Below are 13,485 nucleotides of genomic sequence, written 5' to 3'. Positions count from 1 at the left end.
ATTGCCCCTGAACCTGGCTCACTCCTATTTGTTCACCTCTTTGCTCTTTGGTTGCTTTGAACCTCCAACTAACTTATTCTTTCAATCTATCTCTCCACTTGGTCTCTCACCACAAGCTATATGGCTCTCTTTTGGCCACTTCAGCATTTGCTTGTCTCAGGCTCACTTCTATCTTTCTAAATTTCGCTCCCACCTCCATCTCTTATCCTTGATTCTCAATCTTTCACCGGTATCTTAAAGCTTCTTCATACAAGCTGTTGTTTTAATATTTCCCTGTTCATCTCATATCTTTATCTGTCTTAGTGTTCCTTTCAGTTAATAATAATGATATAATAATCCATATTTGTAAAGCGCAAACAATCACCCGTAAGGGTCTCCAGGCGCTGGGGGCCATCGGGAAGATTAAGCAAGCTATTGCTCAGAGTCACATGGTGCTGGGCTAATCTGCCCCGGGCGCCGAGAATCGAGCCGTGATCCCCAGATTCCAGCGTCAGTCGCCCTGGCCGCGGCACCACACCTCTCCCCAGTTTACTCATGTACTTCTTAGTTCCTTCACTCCATTTGATTTCCATGTTTGAAACCTATCATATGTAATCTTCCATCTCATTTCCATCACATCTCACCACTTTTTAATGACATTCACCCTCTCTCTTCTTATCCACATAACATGCAGCTCCATCCCTTTACCTCATTCTCAATTTGCCTCTTGGACTAGCTCTCATCGTCTCACTTTCTGGCTTGTTTGACTAAATAATTCTTATTTCTCTTTCTTACTCTCTCTATCCTTTCTGTCAATCAGTTCCTTTCTAATTCCAGTTATTTATTACTGCAACATCTTTTATTTTTTTGTATTTCCCTGACTTTTTAATTTACTTATTTCTTTCCTTTCTTATGCCTCTTTGTTCTATGTTGCCATCTCCAGTGTTTTCTTTGTCTTTCACTCTGCTGTTACATCCATGTTTTATGCAGTTTACCACTTTCTTTTTGGTTCTTTCTTCTGTCAGCTCTTACCATCCCAATTATTTCTCCATCAAAGTTTTCTTTCTTTCCCTCTCCATTCTATTTTCTCTCACACAGTCTTTCACTTTCATACCTTTTCCTCATTATCCACAGCTCTATTTTTACTCCTCTGTCATTACCTGTTGCCTCACTTACACATTTTTGTCTCTCCCATTCTTTCTCATTCTCAGTCACCATGTCCAGTTCTTTGCTCCTATTCTACCACCAGCAACTCTGCTGTTTCTTATCCATGTTCATTTAAACCCTCTGCTTACGTCCTGAAATTGAAGTCCAAGTAATGAAGAGTACTTCTGATGCATCCTTCCAGCCTGGGTAGGCGCCAATGACTTTACCACACATGGACCTTGGTATTACACTTCTTTATTGATCTGCGTGTAACCGTGAACTCAACATTTTAAATCTGCATTTACTTTGCTATTCACTAACACACATATGTCACAGTTCTATGGAGTCCATCAGGAACCAAAAGAATTCCATCATTGCTAACTCACAGGTCACTACATCTCCCCTCTGTTAAATAAAAATGTACTAATATATTTACAACCATAGCGCTTCGATGAGTCTTCGTGGTGCTCTGATCATACATCTTGATTATATCTTCTGAACTGGGGACAGGCAATGGTAGTGTCCGGGATATGCATTGGAGATGTAGGAATAACAGCAGTCATCGGGTTTTCAATTGTGCTTGCAGACCCAGACTCTACATTTGACATCAGTGCTCGACAAGCGACAAGCCACATGTCAGAAATGCAAGGAATCTAGCCAATGGACTTCCCAGGACGTCGGGCAGTCATTATGTGTCCTTTGCTGGTCACAACGTGGAATGACTCAGCATCGAAGGGAGCATCCGATTTTATGTTTTCATGACTGGCGAACAAGCACTTGATCTCCTCTAGAGAAAGTAACATCCTTTGCATGTCCGCGCTTGTCTGTATAGGCCTTCATTTTCCTTTTATGATCCAAGTCTTTTATACAGGTTTTTTCCTCAGTACTTGATCTTCTGTTGGTCCTTTGAGGTAACTTGGTACCCATGACTTTCGCTTGGTGAAAGCCCTGCAAGGTTGCAGGGCTTTCACCAGTGGTCGAGTGAGGGGTTGAATGATAATCCAGAAGAGTAGAATTCAAGACACTTTTAAGGTCGGGTTTTTCCAATACAGCATTCTGTACAACTTCTCAAGAGTACTTATGAATCGTTTGACAAGGCCATTACCTGTGGCCAAAGAGTTGTGCTTTTATGATGCTTCACATTAAGATGACTGAGAAAGTCTTGAGGTTTTCGATGAAAGGCAGTTGCATAGATGACAGCCCTTTAATTATTTTTCAACTATCTCATCGTGATGGCAATGATTCCTTGATGTCCTTCCTGGGCTACTTCAATTATCTGTAGTCACAGACTCTCCAGAATAAAAAGTATTGAACCTCTATGGATAATTCCTTCTTGAGTAATGGACAGCTGATCTTGAACATTCTAAAACTTTTATTCACTGTCATTGGCAAGAAGTTGAGTGTGCTGGTTCCAAGACTGATGTGTCATAATGTCTTTTAGTTTTAACATGCCACTATATTGACTTGAGGCAGTTACAATTTGTTTTAATGAAATTGCAGCTGGTGTGTTTGATTTTGTAATGAAATGTATCCACTTCATCCATCTTGGAAGGGGTACCATGGCACTCTAGGGGCACTCCTAAGAAGTAGTCGGCAGGGTTTTGATCTTTCCCTGGAAGGTGCACGATTGGGTAGCTGTATTCTTGTAATCATAGACCCCAACGTTCAATGCGAGGAGGCATCTTGTCCTTTGGATTGCTAAAGATGGTGAACAATGCTTGATGATCTGTCACAAGCTTAAAAGGCTTTCTACTGCTTAACTTTCTTTCTCAGGTTTTGAATAAGCACGTTCAGTTTGGAACATACTTATGGCTTACAGCATTTGGGTGCCCGCTGTGAAAGGATTGCACTTAATCCGACTGGATTAGCTTCAGAAACAACCTCTGTCTGAAGCTTTGAATCAAAGTATGCCATTTCAGTAGCATTCTCAATAGCTTGTTTGATTTTCTTCAAGCTTTGCTCGCATGTATGTGACTAATTAAATGAAACAAAGTCTCGGATGTATCTAGAACAGTAGAAAGCCAAGGAACGAATGCAACATGTAAACATCTTGTTGAGGACTGCTCGTTGACAATACTTGCACTTTAGCTGGATCGGGTGTCATACCCCCATCAGAGAAGGTATGGTCAAATAATTATAGCTTTGTTTTGTGGTACTCACATTTTTTAGCATGCAAAGTTAAACTTGCATCAGCAAGTAAATGATACACTTGCACGAGACCTTTATCGTGCTCCTGTGTAGATCCGAAAAACCAATATGTCATCACTATAGTTGAAAGCATTTATGACAGGCTGTATGATGCATCAAATTACATCTTGAAAAAAGCTCTGCAGCTGATGACACACCAAAACGTAGGGCCTGTTTGCGAGTTCAGAGATCTTACTGCCATACCACAGCTGCGGTGGTCCCAAGAAGACAGTCACTGCAGCGGTTTCCTGCCTGCCATATTACGATGCCACCACTGCGCCAGAGGCGGTGTTTCTGACCCCAGGGAATATTTTTTATATGTGTTGATGCAGGTGTGTATATTATGACTGCACAAGTAATAAATGTACATATATTCATGACACGTGAAAACATTTCAACTATCAGTATTTTCCCATTGCTGGAGTCCAGATCATATGTGCCCAGTTCACCCAATGGGTAAATACTGCAAAACAGACTTACCTGGATTTCAGCACCAACAGAGTCATTATCTTCAGGTTCACAATGCTGCTGTTAAGGAGGGCCCTGGAGTACGGGATCCATGTGGGAGACTGAAGGGAAGAAAGGAAATGGGTGAGTATGTACCCCAATGCCTTCGATTCCATTGACTCAAAGCAGGCAATGTTCCCACCAACGTCGGCTCGCCGAAAAGCAAATTCATAAATCCTGTGGTGGTGAACTGGTCAGTACGGCCCTCTGACAGATGCTTTCCCCCTACTGCCGTCGAGGTGGTCGGTGAATGGCTTGCAGTGGTGCTCCAGCGCCCTTTCATTTTGAAAATCGCCAACATCGTAATACAGCGGGTGGACCACCAACTAGGTGGCAGGATTTATGATGCCATTTTGAAGGCAGTTCCCTTACTGCCGAACTCGTAATCAGGCCCTCAGCAGTTTATATCGGAATAGATCAATATATGTGGAAAAGGTTGTAATGTACCTAAAATTCTGCTCGAGTTCCAACTTATGATATCCTTTATTCAAACGAAGGCAAGAGAAGTCCTTTGCACCATTCACTTATGTTATCATGGCGGCAATGTGGGGACCTGGATGTTGTTCTCTTTCACCTGCCTTGCTCACTTGACACATATAAACACAGATGTGTACAGCTCCTTCACTGTCATTTTTGGGTACTACCACTATGGGAGAAACCCACTGATTTGAACAAGCGGAATGCTCAATAATATCATATTTGAGTAATGATTCAAGTTATTTTTCAGTAGCTACCTGTAAATTAAATGCAATTCATCTGTGTCTTTGAGCAACAGGACAGATGTTCTAATTAATGTGTAATTGTACTTTCATAATCTTGAGTTTTCCTAACCCATGAAACAACAAAGGAAACTGACTTACTATTTTTCGATGAGCATTCATGTTTTAGTTCACTGATATCAGTCAAATATCAACAGATGTGCTGAAGCTGAGTAAACAGTCACTTGGCACAATACCTTGAAGTGCATGAACGGGTGCTTGTACTTTTGTTTTCTTGTGTTTCATCATTGCTACAAATGAACCTTGACTTTTTAGTGGTGTAGATGCAGCCCATATAAACTCTTTAGTTTTTGTTGGCATAAGTCGTTGCAACGGAGATAGTTAATTGTATTTTTCCTCACGCATAATGTTTATCGACGCACCATCACTGTCGATAATAAAAGGTACGGACAACTGTTTACCCTAGTGTAATCTTCTGACAAATTTTAAATGACTTTGATGCTTTGTCATATCAACTTTTCTTTGACTTGTATTTTTCTTCACATGAAGCCAGTCCAACTTGCGCATGTCTGTTTGAGGTAAACATCAACATTGCACAACCATTTTCTTATCTTTCACTGGATATTGATACTGAATAACTTTTTGTTGATGATCAAGATCACAATCAACTTTGTTTGGTGTTGATTTGCCTCAACTGGTGTTGTCACTTGGACTTGTGGATGTTTAATGAACATCGTTCCTAGAATGCTTGTACTGCCCTTTTGTCTACACGCCATGACGCATTTACTTTTTCCTTCATCTTGCAAACCATTCCAAAATGGCTGTCCTTCCCATAGCATTTGCTAATCTGTCCAATGGCAGGACATTTACGGTTGTGTGGAAACGAAAATCCACACCTGAAGCACTGGCTCTTTTCCCACGGAGACATCACTCTATGTCCTTCTGTCGTGTGCTTTTGCTTACTTTTCATGTTAATGACTGACTCACTCTGGGCACTTTCGGCCTCCATGCCAACAGCTTGTTGATTGATAAGCTCTTCAGCTTAGGCAGCTAGAGAACTCACTCCAGACTAAGAGTTTCTCTCAGCATTCGTCATCTGAATGAATCTGACTTGCTTCCGTCAATGATTCTGAGACATAGAGCTTCCTCATCATTAAATTCATTGAACTTACAGTGCTTGATGAGCGTAAACAGTCTCTCAACAAATTCATAAATGGTTTCACAAACTTTCTGTTGTTTTTGACTGAAAATGTACCTTTCATAATCTATATTTACCCTTGGATTGAACTTGAGATTCAAGGCATCTTTGATCTGATGGTATGTAACTTTGTCAGTTCATGGCATTTTCTTTATCACTTCTTTTACACCTTTTAGAAGATTCTTAAGTTAGTTGATAATCTTCTAGTTATCTGTTTCTTCTAGTGTATCAATGAAATCATCAAATATCTCTATCCAAACATTCCATATTTTGCCAATTATCCTGCTTTTAGGGGGTATCGAAAAGTGGTGGTAGTTACAGGAAGGCTGTGGCAGTGTAACCATTTATGGGATTGGCTGATACTGAGAGTGAAGTTCTCTCCGATACTATCTGCTAGGACCCGCTTCATCCATCTCTAAGGCCCTGTGCTGTGCTGGTCTATTGAACAGTCTGTGGAACCATAACCTCCCCCTTGGTCTCCATTGGAGCCCTTCACTTTTCTAGAGATCTTTTGAGGTGTTCTGAGCCACCACCAGGCAGCTCCTGTGATGTGCCTCTTCAGGTATTTGACAGTTCAGTAGGCACAACCCCCTGTTTTTTTTAGGGTCTCTTTACCTGCTACTGAGGTTGTAGAGTTCTTTTTATCAAGGCTCTGGTAAGTACAAGGACTGAAGGAAATCCCTCTGGTGCCCGCACCCGAAGGATTTCTTGTGCCATGTGGCCTGACATCCGGGAGCCGTCAGACGCACACGAGCACTGTAGCCTCGGACGGCTCCCAGCTGTCCGACACAAGGAAAGGGTTAATACACTTAGGGCCAGATGTAGGTAGGCCAATACCGGTCGGTAACGGCCAAAAATCGCTATTTTCGGCCGTTACCGACCGGTATTGAGCATTTGGGATGTAGGAGACCGAAAATCGTCCGATTCTGTAAATTTACCGAATCGGTAAAGTTACCGAATCGGTAAACATTCCGAATCGGATAATTTACCGAATCGGTAAATTTACCGAATCGCAACGGTTTGCGAATCGGTAAATTTACCGAATCGGTATATTTACCGAATCGGTAAATATACCGATTCGGTAAAATACCGAATCAGTAAATAAGAAGTGGTAAAATTGAATGATGAGATGTAGGTAAGCTCTTAAATACCGAATTTGCTTCAAATTCGGTATTTAAGATTCGGTATTTACCATGGATTGATATCAGGCGGTAACCAGGTGCAACCTATAAAAATGGACCCAAAATGCAAATCTTCTTTCACAATGGCGGCATTTTATGTCATTGCAAGACGGCTACGGCTACAGGAGGAAGGAGAGAGGGAATGGCAGAGAGGGGAGCAGGTCTACAGACAGAGGATCTCCCTGTTCATGCTCACAGAGGCAGAGATACTCCAGAGGTACAGGTTGGCCCCAGACACCATCTTGGACCTCATCAGGGACCTCCAACCACTGTTGGAGCACACTACCCCAAGGGCACATGCTATTCCGCCCCATGTGCAGGTGCTGTGCAGCCTACACCTGCTTGCGTCTGGGAGCTACCAGAGTGTGGTTGCTGCGGTAGGTGGGGTGACCCAGAGCAGCCTGTCAAGGTTTTTCCACCAATTTCTTGACGCCATGTTACAGAGGATGGACCATTATATATAATTTCCTGCAACCCATGCTGAACTGGTCCAAACAAAATCTGACTTTTACCAGATGGCGCAATTCCCCAATATAATTGGCTGCATTGATGGCACGCACATTCCCATTTGTCCCCCTGCTGCCCGGAATATATATACAGGAATAGGAAGTCCACCCACACCTTCAATGTGCAGGTGATTTGCAATGCAAAGTGCGCCATCACTGACCTTGTGGCAAAATTCCCTGGGAGTACCCACGACTCCTATATATTTCAAAACAGCGGCATCTATGCACGGCTTACTGCAGGGGAATTTGGTGAAGGATACCTCCTCGGTAAGACGCAGTGTGCGACCCCTTCAACACCTATTGCAGTAAAAAGTACATGTATGCATGTGAGTAATATATTCCCATTTCCTTCTAGGAGACAGTGCATTTGCCCTTCGCTCCTTCATACTCACCCCCTACCTCAACCCCTCAACACCCAGCCAAAGGAGATATAACCGGGCCCACAAGAGCACAAGAAATGTTGTGGAGCGTACCTTTGGGATCTGGAAAAGCAGGTACAGGTGCTTGCACAAGAGTGGAGGTGCCCGGCAGTATACCCCCATCACCTGCTGTAAGATCATTGCTGCCTGTGCTATGTTGCACAACCTTGCTGTGAAGAAGGGCACTGAGGTGGAGTTGTCAGACTTTGAGGATCATGACGACAAGATTGCTGTGCCTGAAACACAACCTGCTGGAGTGTCAACACCAAGTGATGGCAGATACAGACGTGAGGATGTGACACTCAACTATTTCTGAGTAAGTACTGAGACAAACACAGATGTAGAATGCAAGAAAACCGCTTTAATTTTGGAATGATCTCGGTATTTTAAACAACAAAAGTGCACCAGAAAGCATTTCACTACAATGCTCACAGTGAGTCAACAGACACAGACAGGTGTTGTAAGCACCCACCATAGTTTAAAATTGTCACTATGCAGGTATCCAAGGCACAAATGTGCAACACAAACTTTTAAATTTCAAATTTGAATGTCCAGGGTCACTAGCCCATACTATGAACTGTTCATTTGCGTCCAGGCTTAGCACTGCCAGATGTTTGTGGCTCACTTTGTTCGCTGGGCGTTTGGCCTGTAGCCTCACCTTGTCGCCTGCTGCTCCTCCTTGTCTCTACAACAAGTGGGCTTACCATGCTGCTCCTACTTGTGCTCCCTTCACTCTCTGGCACATCAACAGCAGCAGTTTGTGCTGTTTGCGCATTTAATAGCGCCTCGAGAGCACCGGTCATTCCGGCTATGCCCCTTGTCAGATGATTGCTGTTTTGTGTCAAGACCTCCTGACTGTTCATGCTTCGCCTGCATAGCAGGGATGTGGCTGTGGCCAGGCGGTGAATAGCTTTGTTTGTTTGCTGTGCACGCTGCTTCTCCCTGCGCCTTGATGCTATTTCTGTGTCCAGTTTGGTGCACAGTAGCTGCACTGATTGTGTTATCTCATGTATCCCTGTAGCCATGTTCTTGTTTACTTCCACCAGTTCCCTGATGCCTTTTCCAATGTCTTGCATATTGATATTGAGGTTGCGCATTTGTCGTTGACAGGACATGATGCCCTTTCCCTGCATCCTCTGAATCTTGACCATGGTTCCCTCCAGGCCTTGGACGACACTGGCCCCCTCCCCACGTGCACCTACACTCCTTCCTTGGACTGTACGGCGTCTTGTGCTAGTGGGACAGACTCTGCGCTGGACTGCGGTGTGGCAGAGATATAATTTCCAGGCAAGGTTTGTGGGTCTTCAACCACCATTTCACCGGCAGCTGTCTCCATTGCTATCAGTGGGGGAACAACATGCCTCCTGCTTGGTTGTGCTGCAGGTGTTTGAACATCCAGTGATGCTGACATATCAGGTGAAGACATTAACAGAGGTGACTGTGAACGTGGTGGGGATGCCTGCAATTCCTGAGTGATTTCAGTGTCTTGGGAAGCTGGCTGGTAACTCGGTACACCTGTGTCCTGTGATGCACTGGGACCTGGCTCCTGACTTTCATCCCTCTCGGGTGCCGTGCCTTCTGTCTCCTGTGACTGCCTTCTGGATGTGTGACCTGTGGACATATGAGCGTATATTAGCTAGGCGCAAATGTCTCACAGCCACTACAATTACATTTTTTACAATTGCACAATTTAAAAGTTGCCTGCCTTTCATTCTGTCTGCATTCATTTGCCTAACTTGGTTACTGTGCTGTATGACATGGTCTTTCATTAACAAACTACATGTACCATGATGCATTGCTACTGTTTGGTACTGGCACACTGGGACTGGGGTAACTTAGCTTCAAGGGGTGAGGGAAGGCTGAGGGTGTGAGGGGGATTTCTGTGCATGCATCTCACCTTTGGAACTTGCAGCTTTGGCAGAGCTGTCCACTTCTCCCAGTCCGCAGACGCTTTCAGGCTCTAAGGTTGTGGCCACCATCTCCTCCAGGTCAGTGAGGGGGGGTGCTGTGTTCTTTCCTCCACCAATTAGCGATGCCTGCTTGTGGTGGTCTGCTAACTTTTTTTTGTGAGGCTCCTCAGGTCATAGAACCTCTTTTTTAAATCCTCTGTGACTCTGGTGGTCACTCCCACAGCATTGACTTTGTCGAGTATTTCATGCCAAATCTTCCTTTTTGCTGATTCAGCCACAGAAAGGGACTGCCTTCCAAAAAGTTTGTGGTGCACCTTTACCACCTCCTCCACAAGGACCTGTAGCTCCATGTTGCTGAATTTCAGCTTTCTCTTTCTCTCTGTCTGCTCTGTGTCCTTGCTGCTTGCCATTTTTCAGGTTTTAAACTGCACAAACTCTTTCCGCTGCTGCTCCCAGTCTCTCTGCTCCAATTGCCTCTCCAGAACCTTCTAATTAGTTGCAGCTGCCTGTGTAGCCACTTCCTGGTAGGGAGGGGGAGGGTGGTAGCACCTGAATGGCTATTTTCTTAAGTTTCACTTTTGCTTGCTTTCCGATTCAGAATTTACCGATTCGGTATTTACCAATTCGGTATTTACCGAATCGGTATTTCCCATTCATTCCTATGGGCCAAAAGGCCCATAGGAATGAATGAGAAATACCGATTTGGTAAATACCGATTCGGTAATTACCGATTCGGACAAATCCGAAAGTCCGATACCGAATTTTACCGAATCGGTAAAAATTACCGATATTTTCCCTACATCTCATTTACCGGTTCTGAAATACCGAATCCGTAAAATTCGGTATTTAAGAATCGTAAATGACATTTACCTACATCTGGCCCTTAATTATTTGGGTGCGTTGATATTTATGGGTTTTGGAAAATATTCTATTCTTTGGTGTTGGTGTGGGGTTTTTTCTGTTGGAGAAAATAAAATCAATATTTATTTTGTTAAATAGTGCAATTATTTTATGTGGTGGAGAGGTTGTGAGTGGGATTGGTTTGTATTTTAAACAAGTGGTATAGGGCCCAATTCACAAATGTAATCTGAGAAAAAATCCTAACTTTAAGACTTTCGGTATTCTCAAAAGGCATTTAGGAGTAGTAAAGTTAAAATTCCTAAATTTACTACTCCTAAATGCCTTTTTGTGAATCCTAAAAGTCATAAAGTTAGGATTTTTCTCAGTTTAGTAGTAGTAAAGTTAGTAATTCTGTTATGTTATGTTATGTTATGTTAATTGGGTTCTTCTATAGCGCAACGGCTACTCGCAATGGAGTGTCCCGGCGCTTTGGCGAAGAGGACCTTTATTGGAAAGGAAACATAACTGAAATTAAAAGACTTCACAATTCATAAGTAAAAAGCCAGGTTTTTAATGCCTTCCTAAAGGGCATCAGGCTGGGGGCTAGTCTAAGAGCAAGAGGCAATTTATTCCACGCATGTGGGGCCAGGTAGTGAAAAGAGCGCCCCCCTTGTCTAGTTCGTTTGATGGAAGGAACGGACATTAGAAACAAGGAGGCAGAACGAAGAGCTCTGCTCGGTTTATACAAAACAAGACGCTTTTTAATGTACCCTCTAATTCTAACTTTCCTACTCCTAAATGCCTTTTGTGAATACCGAAAGTCATAAAGTTAGGATTTGTCTCAGATTATTGAATCTGGCCCTTAGTTATTATTTAAAGTATACTTACATTATTTAGTGGTTTTGCTTTGATTTTGTTTGTGGTTAGTTTGACTTTAATTGGAAGATCTGTAGAGGAGAAATAATGTATGGAATTCACATATAAGTTATTTCATTTATTTCTAATTACATTTACTTGCATGTTGGTTACTTTGAAATAAAGGAGATAATATACTTACTTTGAAAAGTTGTTGTTGAACGTGTAAAATTAAGGCCCTGATTACGATGTAGGGCGACTCACGTCTGTCCGACACACTTGTGGATTGGGAACCGACCGACCTCAGGACGTTCATTTGAATGTGACCGCAGTGCAGTCTGAAACATCAATTTTCCTATAGAAACTTGTGCGGCGGGCTGAAAACGCCCACCGAATAAGCTCCCATAAAAATATGGATATTTCCAAACATTCCTGCACCGTGTGGCAGGCACACATGGTACAGGGATGTTTAGGGGCACCAGACCAAATGCGGAGGGCCAGGGCGAAAGAGGGCCCTACTAGCAGCCCCCAAATTCAGTTTCCGACAGCCAATCTATGTTGGAAAGGCCGACATGGATTGGCTGTCAGAAAACAACATCAAAATCCCGCCGGCAGAATTTCCATCTTTAAAATATTATGAGGTCTTTCTGACTGGCCAATGGGCTCCTTGAACGTCTGATTCCCCAGCCAATTTAAACTCCGATAGCCGTCATCATAATACGGTGGTCGGACTTTAAACCTACCGTATCAGATGGAGGCTTTCCGACCAATATCGTAATCAGGCTCCAAATGTTTGGCAGAATTCTGGCAGAGATTTGACCTCCTCTGGTAGTTTCAGTTGCAATGGTACATTATATATAAAAAAAATGTATTTCTTATATAGGCCCTTATTACGATGTTGGGTGGACGTTGCGGGAAAGGAACCGCCCAACCATAGGTCATCAGTTTCGCATCCCCAATTAGCATGCAACCATACTTAGTGCAGACAGAACCTTACATTTTTCGATGAGCTTGTGTGGCTGGTTGAAAACAGCCACAGCACAGCACAAGTTCCCGTTAAAAAACTGGTTGTAAAAACCCCTGCACTGTGTGGTAGGCACCTCACGATGCCTGCCACACAGTAAAGGGATGTTGAGGAAGGCACCATAGGAAGCCCCAGCCCCAAACGTTGAGGGCCAGGGAGGAGGGGGCCCTGCCATGGCCCCCAAAGTCAGTATCCAACAGTCAATTCTAACATCGTAATCCTAATGGCGGGAATGCCATCCTTTAGGGATTATGATGCCTTTCTGACTGACCGCGTCAGATAGCCCCGCTGGTTTAAACTCCGACCGCTGTCATCCTAATGTGGCGGTTGGACATTAAACCTACCTTGTCGGGTGGAAAGCCTCTGACAAGGAGTTGGAGCTTTCCACCTGATATTATACTCTGGCCCACAGTAAAATTGTATTTCATTGGAATTTAATGCACTTGTTTTAATCGTTTTGACAGTTATGTCCTCATTTAGAAAACGCTAATAATGTTTTAATAAAGGTGTATTTGGTTATCAATGTTAATTTAGTTACATATAATGCTTATTTTTAAGAAATTAATGTATTATATGTTTGAAATATGTATTTTTTAAGTTGTGTTTTTGTATGATATTTTATTTTTGGTGAAGAAAGAAATTTGAGAAAAAGTGGAGTGGTGTTTTATTTAAGTAGAAATATTGTGTATATAGTGCTTATAATTATGTTTCTGAATTGAATAATTTGTATATTAGTATTGGTATTAGATTTGTTAATTTTAAAAATGTTATTAAGTTTGCTATATTTGTGTTTGTACGATATTTATGTAGTCTATTTTTTTAACTTCAATATATTTGTTATGTTCTATATTTATTTAATATTTACAATATTTTTGTATTCTATAGTTTTGTTCATATATTGGCTGCATCGATATACTTTGTGGCTATAATTTGATATTGATATTTGTGTTAATTCTTTCTTATTAAATATAGGTTGTTGATATTTTTGTTGTTGATGTTAGTGTGTTGATGATT

Source organism: Lissotriton helveticus, chromosome 9 (assembly GCF_964261635.1).
Source record: "Lissotriton helveticus chromosome 9, aLisHel1.1, whole genome shotgun sequence".
NCBI lineage: Eukaryota > Metazoa > Chordata > Amphibia > Caudata > Salamandridae > Lissotriton > Lissotriton helveticus.
The sequence above is the reverse complement of the archived record's forward strand: the minus strand, read 5'-3'. Positions refer to the sequence as shown.